The sequence below is a fragment of the Rhineura floridana genome, chromosome 2, assembly GCF_030035675.1.
Source record: "Rhineura floridana isolate rRhiFlo1 chromosome 2, rRhiFlo1.hap2, whole genome shotgun sequence".
Lineage (NCBI taxonomy): Eukaryota > Metazoa > Chordata > Lepidosauria > Squamata > Rhineuridae > Rhineura > Rhineura floridana.
In genome coordinates, this window is record NC_084481.1 from 117098042 (window position 1) to 117125640 (window position 27599).

The following is a 27599-nucleotide window of genomic DNA, read 5'->3' on the forward strand; positions in this document are numbered from 1 at the left end:
ACCTTCTAACACACAGGGGTTCTGGAGAGAGGAAACCAGGGATATTTAGAGGCATAAAGTGACTCATTGTGCTAGCAAGAGAATGTTATAAGGCAAGCCTGTGGCTTGGAGTTGCATCTGTTACCTTTCTAGTCAGTACTGACGGGCATTTAGGAAGGAAAGGCGGAGGAGGGGGCTTAAATTGAATAATGCCTAATACTGACTGCATTGTACTAGACTAACTTTCAGCCCAGTCCACAAGGTGGTTAGACCAGAGAACTTGGATTTGGTCCCAAAGGCATTCTATATTGAATTTTAACCTATGTAGAATGAAAGCACCATTTCTTTTCTCTTTCTCTTTCTCTCTTTTGGGAGGTGTCATTTGTATTATGTTCAACATTGAATACATGTTTTCTATTAACATCTGTTGGCATGCATAACAAAAAGCAATTTATTTATTTTTTTAAAAAAGTCATAGCACTTTATTTTTTAAAACATGCAGTGTTGTCTCATGCTTGCTTTCCTGATAATTTATAGAAAGTAATGGATAAGGTTGCTATGTGAAATGGAAAACAATTAAATCTCTCTCTTTCTCTTGGGATTGGCTGTCTGAAAAGAATTTCTGTGTAAAATGTTCATCTTAAGATTTTTTTGGTGTATTTTAATATATTATTCAAAATGTCTCTTAAGACATCCTCTTGAGTCAACAGTAAGAAAACAGTTGGCCATTTTTACAATTGTTTCCTTTGCTTAAACTTCCTCTTTTTGTGTTTTTTAGGTCAGTTTCATGAATTTAAAAGAAACTTACCCGTGATTTCTGGGTGCCAGGGTTGGTTTTCTTGTGTATTTGTAAGTACTGATACATTTTATTACTTCTTTGTATCCAACAACAAATTTCTCTCTTTGTGTGTGTGTGTGTATATACACACATTTCATTTTTTTAAAAAGAGGTTATAAATTGATTTTCCATTGATTTTCACTTGTAGTGCTCAAGTAGATTACACAACACACAAACATGGTTGAAATAAAGAGTCTAAAACTGTGGGTACTATCATGCTTGATCCATGCATGGCATATCTGATGGACCCCTCCTACCCACTCAATATGTCATCTTCATGCCTACTCACTGCTGCTTTCCATACACACCAGAGTATTAATTTCACCTTGCCTCACACTGAAGCATTGAGATACCAACTCCTCTTTGGGCTCTGCTTGCTGTGCTGCTCTTGCTGTTGGTGGGTGTAGCCTATATCCCAGTAATCTGGGGAAATGTAAATGATTGGATGTAAGAAAACAGAAAAGGGCTGAATCATAATTCTGTTTTTGGCCTCATTTAGAGGCAAATACTCTTTGTCTGCCTCAGTTACTTAGCAGCAGATAGATTTTGGGGAATGTAATAATTAGGAAAGGAGATGAAGGTAGTCCAAGTGCTCAAATTAGATGAAGAGTTAAGACTTGACAGTGGTACTTTTAAATTGGTATGCCTGTGTTCTGCATAAAGCAGGGATGGAGAACCTGTGGCCATCCAGATGTTGATGAACTAAAACTCCCATCATCCCTGACTATTGGCCATGCTCACTGGGGCTGATGAGAATTGGAGTCCAACAACATCTGGAGGGCCACAGGTTAGTCACTCCTGGAATAAAGGATGATGCCCGATGAAATTTTTTTATTTACCCTGTTCACTCAATGTAATAATTAAGGCTGTAATCCTTTGAACACTTTCTTGTGTCCTACTGACGTCACACTGCAAAGCAGTTAGAATGCGACACTGCATTAAAAATGCCATTTGAAACATGGATTTACATTCAGCAGTAAAAGCTCCTATTTGCTATTATAATTGCAATGTGAGTAATGTGGAAAATGAGCAAAACCTTTATGTAAACACAAAAATATTTAAAGGGTGCTTCCAGACAGAAAAATTGGTCATTTAGATATTGCAAATCGATCATTGGAAACCAGTGCTTTTTTAACATCAGATTTCCCCCTCCCAGAAAGAGTATATCCAGACTAAATGGGGAGAAATACAGGTTAGCACACATTGTGTGGATGCTGCAAAAAAAAAATGCACACATGAAGAGTACCCATCCCTTATAAACACTTGTCTGGAAGCACCCTAAGTATGCCTGCACAGATTAAAGTAATGCATATCTTAATAACTGTAAAGCATTGAACTTGATCTCCATTGTAAGAATGTTGTGTGTGTGTGTGTATATATTTTCTTAATCTGGAATAAGAGAGAGGAAAATGAAAACTGGCTCCTCCAAGAAGGCAACTGGCTGATAAAGAAATATTACTCTGTGGAATGGCAACACTGCATTTTCCCAAATGTGGGTTTTGGTCAAATGGGATGAGAAGGTATCATTGACCAAGCAAACAGCATGCAGATAACAGTGGGCAAGCTGAGTAGTTTATACACTTAATAATGAAGCATTAGGTGGAATAAGACTGATATTTGTTCTGTGTAAAGTCAACAGCAAAAGTCTTGTTGATTTAATATTATTAGGACTGTATCCAAATCAGAGTACATCTATTTTCTGAATCCATTAAAACAGTTAAAGCAGAATTTGATGTATGTCTTCTTTGGAAGTCTACATATTCAGTTGGGCTTCACTCCATAGTTAGTGTGTTTTAGGACTGCGGTATAAGGCACAAATCTTATGGTACAGCTGACAATTCTTGCTCTGTTGTTTAACGGATTTATTATACTCTTTAGGAATTCTTTATCTGTCAAATAAAGTTTAAATTATCTTGAGTTAAAAATGGACTCTTGAGTGATTCACAAATGCACTGCATTATATGCAGTGATGCCTTCATACTTCAAACATTCAGCTGAGAGTCATTGTAACTGGCAAGCATTGTCTTAAGTAATGCAAGGCACTGTGGAAGTTCTGTCTGAAGATGTTGAAACTGATTTGTCATTCACATTTGCATGCCATCATGAAATTCTGCGTTTGTGAAAGGATGAACATTGCACTTGTGAACCAGCCTTAACCTACTGTGTTATATGTAGCCCTATTCAGGCATTCATCTTCAAGGTTAAATCAACATGTGAGAGAGGAGATATAATAAATAATACATTTATTATTTAAACAGGAATGAGTGGACTTGTTTGCCCCATCCTCATTACTGTCACCCTCTCTAAGAGTTGTAGACTTTGATTTTCCAGGGGGCCCTTTAAACTGGTATGTTTTCATGGGTGTATTCTGCAATATGTCACTGACACAATAATAGTGCATTAGTGGTGGATTTATACTTGACTATCCACACAAACCCCCTTTAGGATATACATACCCCCTTTAGGATGCACACCTTAATGTGGTCAGGGGGTTTGAGAGTGCTGAAGAAGCGAAGAGGAAGGCCGTCTGGAGTCTAGACCAAGAAACTGGACTCCTAGCAGGGGAACCCACGGCGGAATGGTCAAAGCTGAGACACCAGACTAAGATGCATCCAAACTCAGAAAAAGGCAATGGTGAACCACCTCTAAATACCTCTTACCACAAAAACCCTATGAACAGAGTATCCAAAATGCAACACAAGATAGAGCTGGAAGATGAGACCTCCAGGTCAGAAGGCACCCGCCGAGCTACTGGGGAAGAACGAAGGACAAGTACGAATAGCACTGTGACTAATGACGCAACTGGGTCAAAGCTGAAAGGAAGCCCAGAGGCTGATGCGCACAGATGCGAAAGGAGAGTCCAGAGTTCTACGATGCACACAATAGGAACATGGAATGTGAGAAGCATGAACCAGGGAAAGTTAGAAATTGTCAAGCAAGAAATGGACCGTATCAACATTACAGTACTTGGCGTGAGTGAACTAAAATGGACAGGAATGGGACATTTTCAATGAGGCAACTACAAAATACTTCATGCAGGAAATGAGAAATCAAGAAGAAACGGGGTCGCTTTAATAGTGAGAAGTGATGTAGCAAAAGCAATTAGGAGCTACAATGCAAGGTCTGAGCGAGTGATATCAATGAGATTAAACAGGAAACCTATTAACAGAACCATCATCCAAGTCTACACTCCAACGTCAAACGCAGAAGAAGAAGAATTGGAGAGATTTTATGCAGAAGTACAGGAGGAAACTGATCATACACCAAAACAAGATATGATGATAATCATGGGGGACTGGAATACAAAAGTAGGGAACAGAGAAGAACTAGGAATTATGGGGAAATGGGGCTTAGGAGACAGAAATGAAGCAGGAGAAAGACTTATTGAATTTTGTGAAGCCAATGATTTGTTTCTTGCAAACACATATTTTGAGCAACCAAAAAGACGACTGTACACGTGGACATCACCAGATGGTCAATATAGGAATCAAATTGATTATATAATTGGCAACAGAAAATGGAGAAGTTCCATACTTTCTGCAAAAACAAGACCAGGAGCAGACTGCGGTACAGATCATGAACTGGCCGTATCGAAAATCAGAGTAAAGCTAAAGAACAACAACAAAGCAATCATAATGTCAAAATATAATTTAAATAACATCCCAGAGAATATAAAGATCAAATAAGGAATAGATGTGAGGCTTTAAACATGGTTGACAGAGAACCAGAAGAACTATGGAATGAAGTCAGAGACATTATCAGGGACGTTCGCCCCCATCTGCAACTATGCCCCGCTCGTCAGCTGTGCGGCGAGCGGGGCATCATATAGCAATAATATGGTAACTTTGGCAAAGGATCACAGAACAACAAATGAAGTAGAATGATGTGTGGACAGTCCAGTACAAATCCACCACTAATGCATTATTATTGTGTCAATGACTTGCTGCAGAATACACCTGCAAAACAAAACAAAAACCACCAGTCTGGAGGGGCCTGAAATCCAGGACTGGCAAATAAAACCACTAAGAAAGAAAAATAAACATGAGATATTAGAAAATTAGTTAACACCATAACGCAGCTGATCAACTAAGCTACTGCCTAGTGACGTTTATACCAAAATATCTAATACTATTTTGACTTTCTTGTCTTCTTTTCCTGCAACAGAAAAGCCACAACTCTCCAAGTTTCATAAATGGAATACAAAGCGGCTTCTTATAGGATTCATAATTACTATCTCCTCCTCCATCATGCCAGGTACACTATGACCTTTGATAGGCCATTCACTTGAAGCCAAGGCTCTTAGAGTCATCCCCTAGAATACTCTAAGCAGAAACAGACATAGAGGAATCTGAGCAAGAGACAGTTGCTGGATGTGCTATTATGAAACACAGGATGCCCAGGGCTTGAAGTGAATGGCCTGTCATGTTGCAAAGTCCAAAGCACCATAGGAGCACACCGAGGCAGAAGCACCATGATATAAGACAAGAGGGTTCCACTGAACCACTGTGAGAAGCCTTTCACAACCTGTTCTAGGTATGCAAGATGATGGCCTAAAGTAACAACCCCAGACAAAGTCTGCTTAAATTCCATTGAGTTGTGTAGACCTTTAACCTAACACACAGCAACATTTCTGGAGATTGTCATCCTGGTTTTAAATTTTCTTTTAAAAACCCCCCCACATCCTTTGCACCTATTTTCACATTGTACTACTATACTTTACGTGTTTCATTAAGAATTGCATTTTCTTTCCAATCAATTTTAATCACAAAGATGTTTTTATAGTACTATCTTTATCAAACATTGTGCTAAGTGGGTAAATAGTCTCTGTTACCTGTCATAAACTTATATCACTAGGCCTCTAAACAGCAGTTATTTATAGTAGATCTCATCCATCCACTGAGTAGTTAACCTTTTACTGCACCATCTCCAATGATAAATGAATGGCTAATGCAAAGTGATTTTGTTTTTATATCTATAGATGAATCAATCCATCCTTGAAATATTGAGAGAGAACTATGTGTGCATATACACTTACACGCACACTCCAGAGAGGGAAAGAGAAAACTAAACAATCTACCATCCAGACCTGTTTGACTCAATAAGATTTCACTCAAGGGCCCCCCTACAGAAAGTAATATGGAATTATCAAATACTTTCCTGATCCAACTTTCTGAAAGCTCAATTTCAACTAACTAATGATTTTAAGAAGGCAGTTCTGTACCTTTGATAAATTAATAGGAAATCCTCTAAAATTATATCAAAGTGTAAATTATACCACAGAACAAATGTTACATATTAATTGTAAAAACCACAAAAGTGTACGAGCCACTCATTTTGAGAGAGTGAGGGTTTTGTCCCTTCCTTTGCTGTCACTTCTCTCCCCCTCCACTTTCAGCTGAGAGGCACATAAGGCAAACAGGCCTTTTCAGGGTAGGGAGGGGTGAATGGAGATGACCAACCTGGGCCCTGTGCTTTCTGGGGGATCCATAACTGGTGCCTCCCATCCACCTGACGAGGCTCTCTGCCTCCTCCCTTTCTAGATCCAGTATAGCAGTTAAAGTATTGGACTGGAACCTAGCAAAGCAGGGCTGAAATGCCCACTTGGCTATGAAGCTCACTGAGTGATCTTAAGCCATTCACTGCCTCTCGGCCCAACCTATCTCAGGAGGTTGTTGTGAGGATAAAATAGAGAGGGGGAGAACCATGTTTGTATGCCATCTTAAGCTACTTGGAGAAAAGGTGTGCAATAAATATAATAAATAAATGAAATAAATAATAGAGCAAGGCAGGGAGGAAAGTGGTGGAGGCAGAAGAGGGGATATTAGCAAAACAAAGAGTGTGGTTTTCTCCTGGTCCTAGACACACAAACACACCAGAGCTTGGAAGATTACTTTTAAAAAGTAATAAATTACAGTTACAGTTACATGGCCCCAAAAAGTAGCAATTACTGTTACAATTACAATTGCTCTGAAAGTAACTGATTACTTTACTTTTCCTTCAAAGTAATCACTACAATTACATTTCAGTTACTTTTTAAAAAACCGCCTACAAGGTGCTGGCCTTGGCTGCTGCACATTTAAGTAGCCTAAAACAACATTAAAAATAAACACACACATACAGAGGTAGTAGAATAATTATTTTTATTCATAAGATAGCAATGGTGGTCTCTCCGCTGGTAAGGGTGGTAGGGAGGGAGGCTGAGGCCACTACTCAGATCTTTGCATGTCAAACCAAGTGCACACTCCCCCCCACTCAGACAGAGCATAATCTCTCTCACTTAACCACCTCCCAGACCCCGCCCTGCCACCAACGAAGGGACACTCACTCAAGCAAACATTTTCCCCTGAGATGCAAAAAAGTTAAAATACTGCAAATGCACCACAGTAGCCAGAGAGGGTGGTGGAGGCCACTTTGTGTGCCAAGTGCAAACACAGTACACACACACAAACACACACACGTTGTCATCTTTCATCTCCTTTATCTCCATTCTGCTGCTGCCTCCTTATCCTCCTTTATCCATGTTCTTGACCTCCAGATCCTTTTCCCCTCCACTCCATTCTTCACCACCACTATCCGTTTTTTTGGACGTTTGTTTGGGGCAACGTCGCACGTCGTACCTATTGTGTGCGTGCAATGTTCAGTGTGGAGGGGTGGGGCTTCTGGGCTTATTTAAGTCGAGCCACCCCTCCTACCTTCCTCTTTGCCAGCGTGATGCCCACCCCGCTCTCCATCTTTTATGGTGTGCCTAGGGGTTGCTTCGGGGCCGAGTAGGAATTTTTATCCTGCCCACCCTCGCTGGTGGGCAGGTTTTTTGCCTGCTCCGCACCATGGGAGTGGGATGGAATTGGGTTAGGGGGCGTTGTGTTTAATAGGTGGTTTTGGTTTATTTGGCTAACTTGAATGTATTTGACAGGTCAATACCCTACCGGGCTATGCATCTTGCACTGGTGCGGGAAGGGAAATAGATAAGGACAGCTAGGTGGCCCCATTAGGCACCTTTGGAGGTGATTGGCGGTTCCGGAGGCCTGTCTGTCAGGGCTTTACGGCTCGAGGGCAGGATATGGGCAGCTTCTGGGGCCAACTTATCTCATCTACCCAGGGGTTATACGGCCCTGGGTGGGGATGATGTGGGAAGGCCCCCCTACTCACCTACAAGGTGTGGCCGGGGTAAAGGGTAAGCAGATGGGCTTGCCCTTGCCCCAGCAGGGGCTGGTCACTCGAGAGCTATGTGGCAAGCTACTTGCTTATAGACAGTTCCCGCACCTAGGTTTCCCTCTGCAGGTCACTTTAAATTGGGTTTTGTTTGCTGTAATTTAATAAAGTGGCCCTTGTTCAACCCAAGCTGATGTCTCTGTGTCTTATTTTGCCCCTCGACTGCAACTGGACGGGTGCTCTTATGCTATAGTGCAACAAAAGCAGGGGACAACAAACAAACTCCGGAATATTTGCGGTATGAAAAGCTACAGGATTTCATCAGGAAGCTACAGGACATGCACCAACTGGAAATGAAGCAGTGTGATTGCTTCGTCCCAAAATGTTTGCAGGAGCGAACAGTATTGAAAGCGGGTATGTGGATAACAACCCCAATATTACCATCAGCATAAACAGTCATGAATGCACATACAGAAAAAAGGATGTCTGGAGGGGCCTTTCATCAGGCATTAAGCTGTCAGTTCATGAGCACTGAGAATAATTTGTTGTGTGGTTTTATGCAGTACCATCCATTGTAGGAGAACTGTTCTTTACTATATTTTAATGTTATGTTAATACATTGCTATTTTCTAAGCCTTGGTACTAAATGTTGTTGTTGTTGTTGTTATCAATAACAATAATAATAATTACCCAGCCTTCACCAGAAGGTCCTAGGACATGTTACAACAATATAAAGTACATTAATAAATACAGTTTTTTAAAAAATTCACAACTAGAGAGGGTCCTAAAATATATATCTCAAGTGTCAAAAGCTAGTGTGAAGAGGTGTATTTTCAGCATACAATGAAAGCTGTATAGTAAGGATACCAGATGCATCTCTGTAGGGAGGGAGTTACACAACTTAGGTGCTGCCACAGATAATACCCTCTTTTATTTTTCTTTGCATCCATGTCATCATGTCTTGCTCACTGAGTGTCTTGTGGCACAGAGAGTTGACTGTACACATGACCTTTTCTGTGCATGAATGACTCATTTGTTACTTAAATTTTGTGGCTGTGTTCTTGTGTGGTCTTCTCCAAATACAAATTACCAGATCAGGTATAAAATCTGGCATCTGAAGAGGAAGAAGGAAGGAATGGATGGGGGAAAGGGACAGGAAAAGTGAGAATGAATGAACACAACCTTGCCTCTGAATAAAATGTATAAGCACCTATCTATGATGCCTTACTGCTCCCTGTTTTCCTCCATAGTTTCTTGTCGCTGTTCTGAAAGAATCAAGCTAGTTCTTGAAAAAAGAAGTAAAATATTAATAAAATCAAGTATGAACATGATGTGATGATTGGCAAATAGGGTTCCTATCTGTTTGAATTCCGACACTCTGGTTTTCAGTACTGATCTACCATTTGTTTGGTTCCCGATTGTGCAATTTCTGATTCGTGAGTTTTCTTCCAGTGAAAAAAAATAACATAATTGCTAACGAAAATGCTAATAAAAATGGTTGTGCTGTAGGCACTTGTTCCACTGAGTTAAGTTAAGAATGCATCAGATTAGAGGAAAGCTGATTACAAAGACAACGTAAAATTTGGAGTGGATTTTTTTTAAAAAATGTGCCAATGACAGCCACAACCTGCCACAAGGGAAGTAATGGGCTCTCCAACACTGGAGGCATTCAAGAGGCAGCTGAACAGCCATCTGTCAGTTATGCTTTAACTTGGATTCCTGCATTGAGCAGGGGGTTGGACTTGATTATTATTATTATACCGCCCGACTAGCAAACAGCTCTCTGGGCGGTGAACATAAAAGTGTGATTGCTTATAGGCCCCTTCCAACTCTACAATTCTATGATAACAAATCAATGCTTGTCTGAAAACAATGTGAATTGTCGGATTATGACAAAATCCGGTAATAAATCCGATTTAGCGAATATTATCCCCTACCCATACTAGGGAAGGAGCCTTCTCCATGCTGATGCCTCATCTGTGGAATGCTCACCAGGCAAGTGCCTTTGGTGCCTAAAATGTTATCTTTTTGGTGGTCAGCAGAATACATCTTCTACCCTTGAATTGATTAGCTTTATTCTGCTTTGACCAATTGTTTAAATTTAGTATACTAGTATATTTAAATTGTGTTTGTATTGTGCATTACTGAATTTTTAATTTATTTTTTGTTGTGTGAAAGCCACTCTGGCAAATTTTATTTGAAGGGTGAAGTAAAAAATATTAAACTTAAACAGTACAGTCTTCCCCAGTATCTGTTGTTGTTGTTGTTGTTATGTGCCTTAAAGTCAATTATGAGTTATGGTGACCCTATGAATCAGCGACCAATAGCATGTGTTATAAACCACCCTGTTCAGATCTTGTAAGTTCAGGTCTGTGGCTTCCTTTACAGAATCAATCCATCTCTTGTTTGGCCTTCCTCTTTTTCTACTCCCTTCTGTTTTTCCCAGCATTACTGTCTTTTCTAGTGAATCATGTCTTCTCATGATGTGTCCAAAGTATGATAACCTCAGTATCCTTCTAGTGATAGTTCAGGTTTAATTTGTTCTAACACCCAAGTATTTGTCTTTTTTGCAGTTTTTTTCAAAGCTCTCCTCCAACACAACATTTCAAACTGATTTTTCTCTTCTCTGCTTTTTTCACTATCCAACTTCAGATCCATACATAGAGATCGGGAATACCATGGTCTGAACGATCCTGACTTTAGTGTTCAATTATACATCTTTGCATTTGAGGATCTTTCCTAGTTCTCTCATAGCTGCCTTCCCCAGTCCTAGCCTTCTTCTGATTTCTAGACCATTGTCTCTGTTTTGGTTAATGACTGTGCCAAGGTATTGATAATCCTTGACTAGGTCAATGTCCTCATTGTTAACTTTAAATTTACATAAATCTTCTCTTGTCATTACATTAGACTTCTTGATGTTCAGCTGTATTGCTTTTGTGCTTTCCTCTCTAACTTTCATCAGCATTCATTTCAAATCATTACTGGTTTCTGCTAATAGTTTGCATATCTTAAATTATTGATATTTCTCCCTCCAATTTTCACACCTCCTTCATCTTGGTCTAATCCTGCTTTCCGTATGATATGTTCTGCATATAGGTTAAACAAATAGGGTGATAAAGTACACCCCGTCTCACACCCTTCTCTGTTGGGAACCAATCGGTTTCTCCATATTCTGTCCTTACAGTAGGCTCTTGTCCAGAGTACAGGTTGTGCATCAGGACAATCAGATGCTGTGGCACCCCCATTTCTTTTAAAGCATTCCATAGTTCCTCATTATCTATTATCTATTACACAGTCTATGAACAAACCTGCCACTCCAGATGTACCCTTAGCTTTGCTTCTGGAACTTAAAAGAAAGATGATTTATCAGTTTCTTCTGTTTCATAACCAGATTTTGTTGGCTTCACATGGACATTTACAGTTCGTTTTCTTTCTGTTAATGGAACATGCTCTACCTCTTTGTTATGCTGTACTTAGTTCCTACAGTAAAAAATATATTGGGGTGGTTCCCTTCTCCCTCCCCCAAATTTAGTTTGAATTTTTGTTATTCTCCCCCGCTGTTGGTAGTTTTAACTTAAAAAAAAATCACATCTTGATACTCCGAGAATAGTATGTCACATTAAGGCACATGGCAATTTTGAACAAATTTATTTGGGCCGTTTGGGTTAGCCAGGGGATGGGTGCAGGACTGGAAATAGTTCAAACAATTTTGGAATGTCAACCAAATTGTAATGATTGCCAATCCCTTTTTGCTACATTAGGAAATTCCTGAAATAAATTAGATTTAATTTATTTTGAATTAACAAAACTAATGTAGGTATAGACTATTGATTTATAAATAGTTCCTGTGTAAAATATTGTGAGACTATAAATCTTTATCTATCTTATATTTGGGAGAGTGAATTAAAAATTAGGTAAATTAGGGATAATGTGAGAATTCTTATACACAGTAGAGCTGGCAAATGTTATATCTTTTTGTTTGTTTGTTAGGTTTGTCTTTGTAATTTTGTTATAATTCATTATTCTTTGAGTAATGAGGTGTTGCATTGGCTATACCTACACAAGTTTTTCTCTCATTTTTTAAAGAAAAAACAAAAAAGTTTCTTTTTAATTTTAATACTTTTTTCAATTTAACATAAAATAAGGGATAAGATAAATACATATATACTGCCATTATGGCATTTCATATTACGATACAAAAATAGTTTAATTATTTATATAGTCCACTAGTATTTACAGACTCTTACATTCTTCCCCCCACTTTTTTTTACTTTCCACTCCACAGTCAGATTGAAATGTCAATCTGACATATTTCATATGACATATTTCAAATGTCATATCGACATGTATGATACATTTGGTGGTGTATTTTAGGAAATCACTTATAAAAGAAGAAAGGGATTAACAATCATTGTGATTTGTTTACCATTTCAAAACTTGTTTGAACCATTTCCAATCTTGTTTAAATTTTGTATGAGTACATGTTCTCTGGCTTGACTGAATAGCCCAAGTTACCTTATTCAGAATTGCCATATCCCATAATATTATATCCTATTTCTATCATCATCTTATTTGTTTCCAAATACTTTGAGTAAACAGTTCTTGTTGCCATAATGGTATAAAATGGGTAATCTATTATTTTAACTATACATACCTGACTTGGGACTTGAGTACCTTAAGGATACCTTCTGCCATATCAACCTTTCCCTGAGGCTGTTCTCAGAGCACCACTACCATCCATGATTAAGGGGGTAATAACAAGAAAGGGGGCTTTTTCGTGGGTGTCACCCACTGGTTGTGCAATTCCCTGTTAAGGGAAAGCTGTTTGGCTCCTACATTGTTCTCTTTTAGGAGCCAGGTTAAGAATTACCTTTTTAAAAAATCAGGTAACATAACTGAAATTATTTTTTAGATCTAAGGGAAAAGGAATCTATATTTTAAATGCTGGAGCTGTATTATTCTGCTGAATTTGGAACGTTTTTTTTTGTTGTCTTGGTAGTTTTTTTGTATCAGTTAATTAATTAATTAATTAATTTGTATCCCGCCCTTCCTCTCAGCAGGAGCCCAGGGCAGCAAACAAAGCACTAAAACACTTTAAAACATAAAAACAAATCTTAAAATACATTAAAACAAAACAGCATTAAAAACATTTTTTAAAAATTTTTTTTAAAAAGGGTTAAAAACATTATTAAAACATATTAAACAATTCTGACACAGATGCAGACTGGGATAGGTCTCAATTTAAAAGGCTTGTTGAAAAAGAAAAGTCTTCAAAAGGTGCCGAAAAGATAGCAGAGATGGCGCCTGCCTAATATTCAAAGGAAGGGAGGGAGTTTATATAACTGTGAACTGTCCTGGTGTACAAATCCTTTAAAACAAATAAATGAGCTAGCTAGAATATCTTAGGATCAAGTTATAGATCCTCATTAAGACTTTTTCTTGTACCTGCTACAATTTATGTCCAGAATCTCTTAGTGTGTTTACAATGACACCAGTGGTGATAAAAATCTTCTTTGTCACATATCTAACAATTTCCAGAACATTGCTGCTGCATTTTTTAATGCTTTTATTAGTCATATACTGTTGTATAATTGCATAAGTTACCTAATTTTGCCACAGTGTACAGTGACACAAATAATGTAGTTTTTGGCAGAAAATAAACTGCAATGGAACTGGTGGTGGTGGCAAGGCCCTTCCATCAGGAATGGTTTCTTAACTTTACATCTACATATATGCCTGTTCACCTGCCTTTTTCTTAAGTTTAGTATTCGCTACTAATAGGCCTCTGATTAATTGCAGAATTGTTGTGTCCTCTGTACCTAACAGTACGGATGTGCTTGGCTACCATTGAAGAAGCTAAATCCACTGCCCCTCCCATTCTAGGGTGAGATTGTTCCAAAGAGAAGCCATTTATAGTATCAGTAAGCTGCTTCTCCAAACCATGTACAGATGTGTCATTCAGCCAGTTAATATTGGGGTTGCTGAAATCATCCATTATTATTTTTTTCTCTGGCAGATTTTGCCACTTCATTAATATCTTTCAACATATTGAGTTGCTTGGCTGCTTCTTCTTTTACATGGCTTATATCATATCATGCCATCACAGCACATTCTGCAGTTTCAAGTTAATTGCTCAATTAACAGCGGTATTCATAAAGTGCTAGGAAAATTCCACAACTAATGATTTGGACAATTTCAAAATAGGTTGGTATTTCATAGTTTTAAATGTCAGGCATGCTAGTATCTGCAGGCACAGGATCGTCTAAGCTTTGAACTCTATATAGCTATAGAGAGTAGAATTTGTAAGGGGAGCATTCAGCACCACCTCTTCCCTGTATGAGGGAGTTCTGTGGCCACCTTTTCAATCTTTCGGATTCCTAGGGAACGAAATTAACAACATGAAATGGCTCCTCAATTGCTTATGTTTGTGGTCTGCCAGGATTCATGAAAAAAAACCCTACATAAATAGGCTGTTTTCATTTACCATCCCAGTCTTGGTGAGCGTTGTGTTCATTTCTGTATGTGCTTTTGACTGGATGGTTTTTGAATGTGTGGACCATTGTTTATAGATCTTTTGCTTCTTCTCTTGCATTTGCCACATTACTTTGATATGGAGGTAGCGGATACCATTATTCAGCCACAGTACGCATTTTCCTGGAAGAAAAAGAGTAATGACTGGACTTCTTTTTTCTTAAGGGGATTCAATGTTGTGACTGCAGATTCTTTCCTGAATCCAACTACATTTTCATAAGTATCAAACAGGAATAGGGTAGAGACCATTGCCACACTTCTCTATAAATTAGGTAAATACTTGTAATGTTAATGATTCCATAGAAATTATCATTGAAAGATACTTAATACCGGTGATAATTTGAAGTATGCAAAAATAAAGCAGCAGTCCAGAAAAATTGTGTGATCTAGACAAAATTAAACACACTGAAGTCCCATTTAGTTAAGAAAAGGTTTATTTTTTTCTCACTAAAATAAGTGGGCCTGGCAATGCAATTATATACAAGTCTACTCAGAAGTAAAGCTCACTGTGTTCCCAGGTGAGCATGCATAGGACTGCAGTCTTAAATTATAGAGCCACAAGAGTGGCTGTATACTATAGCCAGGATGAATTTTTTGCTTTCCGCAGTGTTAAATTGAAAATACCCCCCATGCCATTCTGATGCTTCCCATAAGCTCATTTCAGAACAAATCCTTACAAATAGTCCTGAACTCAGAAATGCTTGCTTAGCAACTGTCTAAATTTTCATGGTAATACACACAAAACAGTCAGAGAGAATTGAGAGTTCAAAGTGTAAAAAGAGAAAAAAACCAGACGCCTGTTGGATTTTTTGTCAGTGTTCTCATAATTTGTTGAAATTAATTAAAAATTAGCCATGTTCACAGAGTACCTGTAATCCTATTCCTGACCTTGCCCCTTACTCTGACCTTCATCTTCTGCAGTCTAAAAGTTAAAAAAAATGCCTGGCTGATTTTTAATTAATTTAAGAAATTTAGCATTGAAATCAATGATAAGGCTGGGGATGCTCAGAACCAACTGTCAGTGTTCTAAAAGCCAGACTCACAACTGCTTGGTTTGGCTAATTAGGGGGTGACACCCACACCAGACGGTCGTGGTTTCCCCCAAAGAATCCTGGGAAGTGTAGTTTGTGAAGGGTGCTGAGAGGAGACTCCTATTTCCCTGACAGAGTTCCAGTGGCCAGAGTGGTTCAACAGTCAGCCGCTCTGTGAGGGGAACAGGGCCTCTCCTAGCAACTCTCAGCACCCTTCAGTTAACTAACTACAGTTCCCAGGATTCTTTGGGAGAATGCATAAATGTCTAAAGTGAAATAAAGGTCTGGTGTGGATGTGGCCAGTGGCAGCTTTGGTTTAAATTCAGGTGGGAGACTACATGTGCCTGCTGTAGAATAAAAAGGTGGGGGAAACGCTGAAAAACAATACCGTTCACAATGTTTTTCTTTTGGAAAGGAAAGGGGCTTCCCCTCTGCCCAGTGCCCACCCACCCAATCTCTTCCTTTCCCCCTCCCCCTCCCCCCTCCCCTTCCCCCCTCCCCTTCCCCCCTCCCCTTCCCCCCTCCCCTTCCCCCCTCCCCTTCCCCTCTCTGCCCCTCCCCCCCTCCCCTTCCCCTCTCTGCCCCTCCCCTTCCCCTCTCTGCCCCTCCCCTTCCCCTCTCTGCCCCTCCCCTTCCCCTCTCTGCCCCTCCCACAGGTCAGTTTCACCTATCCTAAGCATGATTGCACAGGAGTAAATCCCATTGAACTCAGAAAGCATGCAATTGATCATACCTGCCCTTCCCTCCACCTCCCTCCTATCCCCTCCCTCTTGCCCCTCTCATCCCCTCTCCACTCCCAATCCCCTCCTCTTCCCCTCTCCTTCCACCTCCCCCACAGCCAGTTTTATCTATCTTAAGCATGATTGCACAGGAATAAATCCCAGTGAACTCAATAAGCATGCAAATGATCAAACCTGCCCTCCCCTCCTCCTCTCTCCCATCATCTCCCTTTTGCCCCTTCCCTCCCCTTCCTTTGCTCCCTCCTTCCAATCCCTTTCTTCTCCCTCACCCTCCTTCCCCTCCCCTCCCCTTCTCCCCCTCCTCTTCCCCCATGGTCAGTTTTGCCTATCCTAACCATGATTGCACGGGAATAAATCCCATTCAACTCAACAAGCATGCAAATTATCAGACCTGCCTTCCCCTCTCCTCTCCCTTCATCCTCCCTTCTTCCCCTCCCCTCTTCCTTCTTGCTCTTCCCCTGCCCACTCCAGCCCTCTTCCCTTTCCTCCCCCCCATGGACAGTTTTACCTCTGCTAAGCATGATTGCATGGGAGTAAATCCTACTGAACTCAATAAACATTCAAATGATCAAATCTTCCTCCCCTCCCCATCCCCTGTGGCCAGTTTCACCTATCCTAAGCATGATTGCATGGGAGTAAATCCCCCTGAAAATAAGCATGCAAATGATCAATCCATTCTCAGCAAATTTCCACAGGATCCCATTTCTTATCTCCCAGTTAAAAATGCTCAGAGGCCCATGTCACCAAATTCTTCCAAGCTACACAGGAAGTGGATTGTACTGTGAAAGACCAACCCAAATGGTGTTTGCCGTTTTACAAATTTGTAGGACAGTACAATATCTCAGAGAGGAGGTCAGGTCTCCTGCTCCCCCGGTGCATTCACTATAGCTGCCCAATTTCCCTGCCTTTTTCAAGTTTGATAGAAATATCTGTTGGCTATAGGTACATTCTTAAACCCCAAGGGTATTTTTTGCCTATTAGTGAATATGCTTAAGATTTCTGTCATAAACAGATGTACTAGGGAGTAAGCCCTATTGAACACAGTGGCCCTTTCTTCTAAGTAAACAAGTACAGGACTGGAACAGACCATGTCCAGTGTTTGTAATTTGAAGCATATGCTTGAGTCCAGGTAACTGGAGCTACATCTGTGCTTAAAGATTACATGCCTCTCTAAACAATGCTAGGAAAGTGTTAATCATCAGGCTCAGGAAAGTAAAATGTGTAAAATATGAAAATATTAGTTATTGCAGTGATATTGAGCTCATCTTCTCAGGGCTCCTTTTGTAATCTCATAGATACATCAAGGACAACACAATTTACATGCTCTAACAAAAAAAAGGACAGAAAAAATAATTATCTCTCTTGGCCATGCAACAAACTATAGTTAACATTTTTTCATCAGTTTTTCAAACTGAACACAAGAATGCTAACAGCTTATTTTTATAAAGAGGTTATTACAGTACTTTCACATCTTTTCAGTACTATAAGTAAAGCTGAATTTACTGCTACAGTGAAGGTAGAGTGAGGCTAAAGCTAGAGTCAACATTAAAATGATTCAATGTCCTTTGGATGGAGGGGGCGCTTCTTGACTTGAGATCTGATACTATACATAGCTACAGGGCAGTTGTTTAAGGGTTGCCAATAAATTGTGCATGCCACTGACAACAGCTGCTTTCTTAATGGTTCAGTGTGGAATGCTGAAATGTGAGGGATGCTTCTTTTCTCTGTAAATACTTGATTAACATCAAATGTTTAATAAGAGTCACATGCACAAATGGAAAAGAGAAATCATCCCAAGAAGAAGCGTCTGAGTCTGGCTGGGAACAAATCCAAATACCTGATTTTGTACTGTTGTGCCTACAAGTGACTCTTTTAAGTATTCTGGTGTAAAATCATTAAGGTGCTCCTTTTAATTTGAGCATGCTGAACAGGAAATATAGATTTGTTTATGTGTATAGAATTAAACTCGTGTGCTCGGAATTGGCAAATCATGTAGAAATCCAGTAAGGAAATGTATCCTATTATATACTACATGGGGATGATGCCTTATTCTCTCTAATATGTGAGGGCAGTACAGTAGGGCCCCGCTTTTTGGCATTCCACTTCTTGGTGTTCCGCCAATATGGCGGTTTTCAATTACAGTAGGGCCCACTCAGATGGTGCTTGTTCCGCTTTTTTGGCATTTTTCGGGCATAGGGCGCCATTTTATTGTCGGTGTTCCACTTTTTGGCGATTTTTGCTTTTCGGCGGGGGTCTAGAACCTAACCCGCCATATGAGTGGGGCTCTACTGTGTATGACACAAGACTTTTGTGCCCATGCCAGAATTTTTTCTCTCTCTAGCTGATGGAGGGGCAAGAAAGCAGATGAAGAAGTGGCAAAATCCTTTGTGTGCAAGAGTTTGGATGGATAGTTAGGTGAGGGGTGGGAAAGAGGCAGGTAGTTTCAACATATGGAAGCCACATTTATCTCTGTTTGCTCATGCTCTTTGTGCATGTTCTAGTGCAGCCTTCCCCAGCCACATGTTTCATCAACCCTAAACATTGGCCATGCTAGCTGGGGATGGTGGGAATTGGAGTCCATGTCATCTGGAAACCCAAGGCTGAGGAATGCTGTTCTAGCATATTCCACTCCAACTGACTTATATCATACATTTGCATTCAGAATTATATCATTATATGGGAGGATATGCAACAAAATGCTGCAGTGTATTCCCAGCCCCTAACAGGACTGCTCCAAGGATCCAGGTAATCTGGAATGGGATCCTTATACTACTCTTTTGGGATCATGCAGGGGACAGTTTCAGAAGGGAAAAAGAAAAAGTACACTTCTCATTTCTTATACTTCTAAAACCTTCTCCTGCTGTACTATAAAGCATTCAAAGGCTCAATCTTGGGGCTAGGTGCTAGCTCTGAACCCAAGTAACTTATTGCTATATATGAGAAAGTTTCTTGAGAGTGGGAAAGGGAAAAGGGGTCTATTTTCTTTATTCCCTCCTGAAAGCTCCCTACCATGGGAAGGGGATATTTTTAACCTTGCTGTGTACACCTACCAATGATAATCCCTAATTCCCTTACTATAAGCTGTCATGGGCTCAAACTGACCAGTTTCCTCTCTTCACACCCATTTAATGGATGTACTCAACATTCTGTTGGTCCTGGAGTTCAAAGTTCCTCATTAGGCTGCTTTTTTTAAAGTCGTCTTTTAATGTAAATAATTCTGGGCACCAGGGAAGCCCCCCTCCAGTGAGAATGAAAAAACGGCTACTTTATTTCTGTGAGGTGTATTTTCACTTCCAGAAAGATAGGCAAGGGCTACCCACATTTGGTATTAGAGTCAGCTTATCAACTGTTGTGGTTTTTTAGAGTCTCAGTGGCATTTTGAAACATTTTATTCTTGTCTAGGAAGAAAAAAATGTATTAAAAGAGATTTCCACTCATAAGAAAAGTTCAAATTGAAAGTGAGTAAACTGCCAATTTCCTGAGGTGTGGGGTGGAACCACTACTTTTCCAGTGCCTCTTTTTAGTTATAAATCTGATTTTGACAATGACCTTTTGCTAGACAAGGTGGCTGACAAGCTTAGCTGGCTTTTGTTTCTGAGGCTTAGTCTTACGAAATTTATTAAAATGTAAATGATATTATATGTGATATTATTGTACAAATGAGTGTTTCTTCTAAGAGAGCTAACAATGACTGTAGACTAAAATCACCTTTGTAGAAACAGTGACACCTATCCAGCTACTGCTGAAAAAAACAAGGGAAGTATTTGTTCACTTTCTGCTAGCACCATCCTATTGCCTGTGCAGTTTGTGGAGTGCCTCTCCAACATCTTGGCGGGGGGGGGGGGAAGAGTGCCCTCTAAACTAATGGAGAATAAAGTGCTGAGTGTTTGAGAGATAGACACTTGAAAAGTGAACATTTTCTCAGGAAACTTCAGGCTGACGTTATATTAACAAGAAAGTGTTTAAAAAGGGTTAGGGATGTATTAGATGGAAAAGACAAATAGCTATTCTGTTCTTGAGCAAGCTCTAGTGAAAGTGCTAAATAATGAGTTAGTGTAGTGATGAATCTGCAGGCAAGAAACTTTTGACTTTCTTCCCCCCCCCCGCCTTTGCTCTCCTCTGACTTTTCAGGTCTAGTGGACAAGCTCAAGCAGTTTCCTCCCCTTTGAAAGGGTTTAACCTAGGAATTGGCCTTCAGCCACTTTTAATCTCTCTCTCATATTTTGGGAGCAAGAGCTTTTGCCTGCAGGATGAGAACCAAACAGGGAGAATATATCAAGGCTACGATAGATAGTACAGGAAGAGGATACAGCCAAACACATGAATTCAACACATTCTCTCTTAGTCTCTCTCTGTCTCACTCATATTGGCCGGGTTCCAAAAAACTGTGAAACTATTTTTGTGAACCTATGGGAGGTTAAGCTTACTTTTCCTCAAATAGTACCCCCCCGCCCAATGCCACATGGCAAATTGGCAATTAAACATTCTACTGGAATTATACACTGCAAACATCTCCACAAGATCTTTGGATGGCAATCACTCTTACATAAATCAGTGTAGTGTTTGTGGTCTGTTGTTACTCATTGGAATGAGTGGTTATCCTATAGGATTGTGCATACTAGGGACACTCCAATTTGATGTTTTTCAGAACAACAATGACAGTTTTGCTTTCTCTCTGTCAGTTACATGCTTTGTTCACTGTCTCAGCCTTCAAGTCATGCCCAATAATTCCTTGTCCACTGTTCAAAAACATGCAGCACTCTGATTTCAAAAGGGTAAAACTGATTCTTGCTCCTTGTTATGTGCCTTCAAGTCAACTACGACTTAGGGTGACCCTATGAATCAGCAATCTCCCACAGCATCTGTTGTGAACCACCCTGTTCAGATCTTGTAAGTTCAGATCTGTGGCTTCCTTTATGGAATCAATCCATCTCTTGTTTGGCCTTCCTCTTTTTCTACTCCCTTCTATTTTTCCCATCATTACTGTCTTTTCTAGTGAATCATGTCTTCTCATGATGTGTCCAAAGTATGACAACCTCAGTTCAGAGCTTGGAAAAGTTACTTTTTGAACTACAACTCCCATCAGCCCAATCCAGTGGCCATGGTGGCTGGGGTTGATGGGAGTTGTAGTTTAAAAAAAGTAACTTTTCTAAGCTCTGCCTCAGTTTCATCATTTTAGCTTCTAGTGGTAGTTCTGGTTTAATTTGTTCTAACATCCAATTATTTGTCTTTTTCGCAGTCTATGGTATCTGCAAAACTCTCCTCCAACACCACATTTCAAATGACTTGATTTTTCTCTTATCCGCTTTTTTCACTGTCCAACTTTCACATCCATACATAGAGATCAGCAATATCACGGTCTGAATGATCCTGACTTTAGTGTTCAATGATACATCTTTGCATTTGAGGACCTTTTCGAGTTCTCTCATAGCTGCACTCCCCCGTCCTAGCCTTCTTCTGATTTCTTGACTATTGTCCCCATTTTGGTTAATGACTGTGCCAAGGTATTGATAATCCTTGACAAGTTCAATGTTTTCATTGTCAACTTTAAAGTTGCATAAGTCTTCTGTTGACATTACTTTAGTCTTTTTGATGTCCAGCTGTAGTCCTGCTTTTGTGCTTTCCTCTTTTACTTTCATCAGCATTCGTTATAAATCATTACTGGTTCTGCCAGTAGTATGGTATCATCTGCATATCTTAAATTATTGATATTTCTCCCTCCAATTTTCGCACCTCCTTCATCTTGGTCCAGTCCTGCTTTCTGTATGATATGTTCTGTGTATAGATTAAATAAATAGGGTGATAAAATACACCCGTCTCACACCCTTTCCGATGGGGAACCAGTCAGTTTCTCCATATTCCGTCCTTACAGTAGCCTCTTGTGCAGAGTATAGGTTGTACATCAGGACAATCAGATGCTGTGGCACTCCCATTTCTTTTAAAGCATTCCATAGTTTTTCATGATCTACACAGTCAAAGGCTTTGCTGTAATCTATAAAGCACAGGGTGATTTTCTTCTGAAATTCCTTGCTCCATTCCATTATCCAATGTAGGTTTGCAATATGATCTCTGGTGCCTCTTCCCTTTCTAAATCCAGCTTGGACATCTGGCATTTCTTGCTCCGTATATGGTAAGAGCTTTTGTTGTAAAATCTTGAGCATTACTTTACTTGCATGGGATATTAAGGCAATAGTTCAATAATTACTGCATTCCCTGGGATCCCTTTTCTTTGGAATTGGGGTGTATATTGAACGCTTCCAGTCTGTGGGCCATTGTTTAGTTTTCCATATTTCTTGACAGATTTTTGTCAAAATTTGGACAGATTCAGTCTCAGTAGCTTGTAGCAACTCTATTGGTATGCCAACTGTTCCTGGTGATTTGTTTCTTCCAAGTATTTTAAGAGCAGCTTTCACCTCACATTCTAGAATTTCTGGTTCTTCATCATACGGTTCCTCCATGAATGCATCTGTCATCCTTGCATCTCTTTTATAGAGTTCTTCAGGGTATTGCTTCCATTTTCCTTTTATCTTGGTTAGTCAGTGTGTTCCCTTGTTGATTATTCCACATCCCTATTGTTGGTTTATATTTCTGTTTCATTTCTCTATTCTTTTGGAATAGGGCTCTTATTCTACCTTTTTGTTGTCCTCTTCTGTTTCTTTACAGTAAATATTGTAATAGCTCTCTTTGTCCCTATGTACTAGTAGCTGTAATATTGCATTTAAGGTTCTGACCGTGTTTCTTTCTCCTTTTGCTTTTGCTTTCCTTCTCTCTTTAACCATTTTAAGAGTTTTGTCAGTCATCCATTGAGGTCTTTCTCTCTTTTTAAGTAGACGTATTGTCTTTTTACATTCTACTCTGATAATGTCTCTGACTTCAATCCTTAGTTCTTCTGGTTCTCTATGAACTAAGTTTAAAGCCTCAAACCTGTTCCTTATTTGATCTTTATATTCTTCTGGGATGTTCTTTAAATTGTATTTTGGCATTATGATTGCTTTGTTCTTCTTTAGCTTTACTCTGATTTTCAATACGACCAGTTCATGATCTGTACCACAGTCTGCTCCTGGACTTGTTTTTGCAGGAAGTATGGAACTTCTCCATCTTCTGCTACCAATTATATAATCAATTTGATTCCTGTATTGACCGTTTGGTGATATCCACATGTACAGTCATCTTTTCAGTTGCTCAAAATATGTATTTGCAAGAAACAAATTATTGGCTTCACAGAATTCAATAAGTCTTTCTCCTGCTTCATTTTTATCTCGTAAGCCCCATTTTCGCACAATTCCTAGTTCTTCTCTGTTCCTTGCTTTTGCATTCCAGTATCCCATGATTATCAGCACATCTTGTTTTGGTGTGTGATCAATTTCTTCCTGTACTTCTGTGTGAAATCTGTCCAATTCCTCTTCTCCTGTGTTTGCTGTTGGAGCATAGACTTGGATGATGGTTATGTTGATAGATTTCCCATTAAATCTCATTGGTATCACTCACTCAGGCCTTGCATTATAGCTCCTAATTGCTTTTCCTACATCACTTTTCACTATTAAAGCAACCCGTTTCTTAATTTTTCATTTCCTGCATAAAATATTCTGTAGTTTCTTGATTGAATTCCCGCCCATCGACAGACCCAGAGGGCTCTGTCAGTGATGGGCCTTTGCAGCCATGCCGGGGAAGACCTGGCATGGCTTCAAAGCCCCCCCGATTGTGGCATGGCAACACACTGTGTTTTGCAGGGGGTGGGGCAGGTTGGCTATTTAAGCCCTGCTCTGCCCGCCCTCAGCCTCTTTCTGGTCACCTCAGGGCTGGGTAGGAATTTTTAGCTTGTTGGCTTTCATTTGTTGACTGTACTGTTCTTCTAATTTGGCTGATTGGCTCATCTTTCTTCAGCTTAATTTGATTTGGCTGATTTGTTGCTTGGCCCACTAATTTAATCGGTAAATAGGTTAATTTGGTCACATTTGGCGGATATGTGTGGGAATTTCACAGAGTAGGGTTTGGTGAGCACCCTTAGGCACCCTTTAAGGTGATAGGTGGGATCTGAGCCTTGCCTTCCGGGTTGTGAGGCCTGTTGGTAGGATAAGGCTCACCTTTGGGGCTAATCTGTATCACCCACTCAGAGTTGTGTGGCCCGGGGGGGGTACAGCAGGAAGGCCTCCCTAACCACCCTGCAGGGATGGGGCTCGGAGAAGGGGATTGGGTTTGGATCACCCCCTTTTCCATGGCAGGATGTCCTCACCCAATTGGGTAATAGTTCGGTCCTGCACTTTTCTCTGCAGATCATTTGTTATACCATCAAGGACTTAATTGGCTTTATTTGAATAAATGTGGCCCTTATCCATACTTCATCTTGTCTTGCCTCTTCATTTCCCAGTTATGGGCTGCATAGTGTCCCATTCCCATCCACTTTAATTCACTCACGCCAAGTATTGTAATGTTGATGCGTTTCATTTCTTGCTTGATAATTTCTAATTTTCCCTTGTTCAAGCTTCTCACATTCCATGTTCATATTGTGTACGTTGTACAACTCTGGACTCTCCTTTCGCATCTGTGCACATTGACCTCTGGGCTTCCATTCGGCTTTGACCCAGTGGTGTCTTTAGTCATAGCGCTACTCATACTTGTCCTTTGTTCTTCCCCAGTAGCTTGTTGAGTGCCATCTGACCTGGGGGTCTCATCTTCGAGCACTATTTCATGTTGCATTTTGGATACTGTGTGCTGTGTATATTTGTTGTGCATTTGGGATAGACAGGAGATCCTGTCAGACTTTTTACCAAGACTGGTGAAAGGAGTAGGGTTTCACACTGGATGTTGAGGTTCTCTGGATTTTTAGTTCTTTGTTAACATCCATGCCAAAACCTCCTTGTCTGGTGGGTCTCAGGACTTCATGGATGCTACAGCTAGGGTTTGGCTTCCTGGTTTGTTTGCTTGTTTATTAGATTTATATCCTGCCCTTCCTCCCAGTAGAAGCATAGGACAATGAAACCACAGGAATGATAGGTACAACACAAATGGCAAAAAACATAACTGAACCTATCCAGGCACAGGCTGCAGTACACTTTAGAGCCTGCTTTGTTGTGATGACAGCAGCAAAGAGGGACTATTTTTATATCACTGTTGCATCTGTTCATTGCTATCCAGCAGAGCTGTCTTCATTTGCATTTCTAGAACAGTTTTCTGGAACCCTTGGTAACCCATTATGATATATTTACACATCATTTGGCAGATAAAATTGCTTGGATCTGCTCCAACTTGGATGCCAGTTTGTTTTCAGTGTCCGTACAATCTTTTGCTCATCTGTGTACTTTTGCTTGGATGATTTTCAGTTGTGGTCTGAGGAATTGATAGGGTGTTGGAGAGGTATGATGTACTACTTGTGTACTGGACTTTTGTCCTTCCTGGCTAATAACAGGGAAGTGACCAGTGGGGTCCAAAAAGTGATCAATTCTATTTATTTATTTATTATATTTATATCCTGCCCTTTCTCCCAATAGGAGCCCTCTTCTTTGAGAGAGGGAGTGGTCAGAGCTGCCTTGAAGAAGGCAGCTGTGAAGGTTACTCCTTAAGAAGCATAGTTATTTTTCCAAATACTGTCTCCTTGGAAATCTCCCCTTTTAGGACAAGGTACTTGAATGAATGTTGATAGCCCAAATCCATACATTCCTGGGTTAAAAAAGGATTACCCATTACAATCTGATTTTTGCAACTGAAATTGTATTGCTTTGGTTGCCTTGATGGATGATCTTAGCCAGAAGAGATAAAGGCTGATCTAGCCACAGTTTTCCATACTACAGTAGGGCCCCGCTTTACAGCGATTCACTTTACAGTGATTTGCTAATACAGCGGTCTCAATTAGATGCAATTAGACTAAAGCCCCACTCATACGTCGCTTGTTCCGCTTTTACGGCGATTTTGGGGCATCATGCGCCATTACGGGTGAGGGGTGAAATAAGACGCAGAGACATCAGCTTGGGTTGAACAAGGGCCACTTTATTAAAATTACAGTAAATAAAAACGCCAATTTAAAGTGACCTGCAGAGGGAAACCTAGGTGCGGGAACTGTCTATAAGCAAGTAGCTTACCACGCAGCTCTCGGGCGACCAGCCCCTGCTGGGGCAATGGCAAGCCCATCTGCTTACCCTTTACCCCAGCCACACCTTGCAGGTGAGTAGGGGGGCCTTCCCACATCATCCCCACCCGGGACCGTATAACCCCTGGGTAGATGAGGGTAAGTTGGCCCCAGAAGCAGCCCATATCCTGCTCTAGAGCCGTAAAGCCCTGAGAGACAGGCCCTCCGGAACTGCCAATCACCTCCAAAGGTGCCTAAGGGGGCCACCTAGCTGTCCTTACCTATTTCCCTTCCCGCGCCTTCCCGCCACAAAAGGGGGACAAATCTCTATTTAGTCCCCCTTTACCCCACTGCCGAGAAGCACCTCTCGCAGACATCTCTGCAGGTCTCCCAAGAATAAGTCGTTACCTGCGTCTGACAGGTGAACGCCATCGGCCATATACAGTTCACCCTTCTGTTGCTGAATTTGGGGATGCGGAATGACCAATCCCCCATGTCCAAGAAGAGCCAACCGAATCTGCCGGTTGACCTTCTTCCTTGCTCGATCAATCCCCGCTGGATCCCAAACATCACGCCACACCTGGTGTGGAAGCAGGTTCGACCACATCATACGCACGCAAGGCCAACGCCGCCTTATCGCTTGCATGTCCTTACATGCCTGCACGCTAAGGGCCTTGCCCTTCACCAAGCCAAGGTCATTTCCACCCAGATGGATGACCAGCACCTGCGGAATTGTCCGCACCAAACCTTGCCGGAACAGAGCGGGTAGGAGCCCCTCCCAACGCATTCCTCGCTGGCCAAGCCACTGTACCGCAGCCCATCTACTGAGACCCAACTGCGAGCCCATGCTCGACTTCGCAGCCCTCCGGGCTGCCCAGAAGACCATGCTGCGGCCGCATATAAGGATCTGCGTCTGCTCCTTCCCTGTCCAGCAACCTGCCAAAACAAATGAAAAGCGTTAGGCTTCCGCATTCCCTGCCCTCTAGAAAGGGCGAATATAGCCCTTATACGCATCAGAGGACCAACGTCCAACCGCCTGTACTGTCGCCTGGGGAAAACCAAAACCTGCTGCCGTAGAAGCAGCTCCTATTCTAAATGAGTGTGTTCCAAATTGTGAGGCATCATAACCCATCCTATGCAATGCTAATTTCGTTAAGGCCCAAAATTGATAAATAGAAAGAGGGTCCAGGTTCACATGTGTAAATAAATAGCCTTGGGCTGATCCCCTGTTTCTTAGGAAATCATTTAAAGCCCGTACTGGGCAG

General features: G+C 40.7%; 1 protein-coding gene across 17 annotated transcripts in view; it reads left to right on the forward strand.

Annotated features, from left to right (window-relative positions):
* Positions 1 to 27599, forward strand: part of SOX6 (SRY-box transcription factor 6) — a 765761-nt gene that overhangs the window by 78227 nt on the left and 659935 nt on the right. For 15 of the 17 annotated variants that reach the window (XM_061610274.1, XM_061610275.1, XM_061610270.1 and 12 more), the window contains exon 2: positions 758 to 828. The exons of the other annotated variants lie outside the window; for them this stretch is intronic. The gene's annotated coding sequence lies outside the window, so the exon portion shown is untranslated. The remainder of the gene's footprint in view (positions 1 to 757; positions 829 to 27599) is intronic. 17 annotated transcript variants of the gene reach the window in all.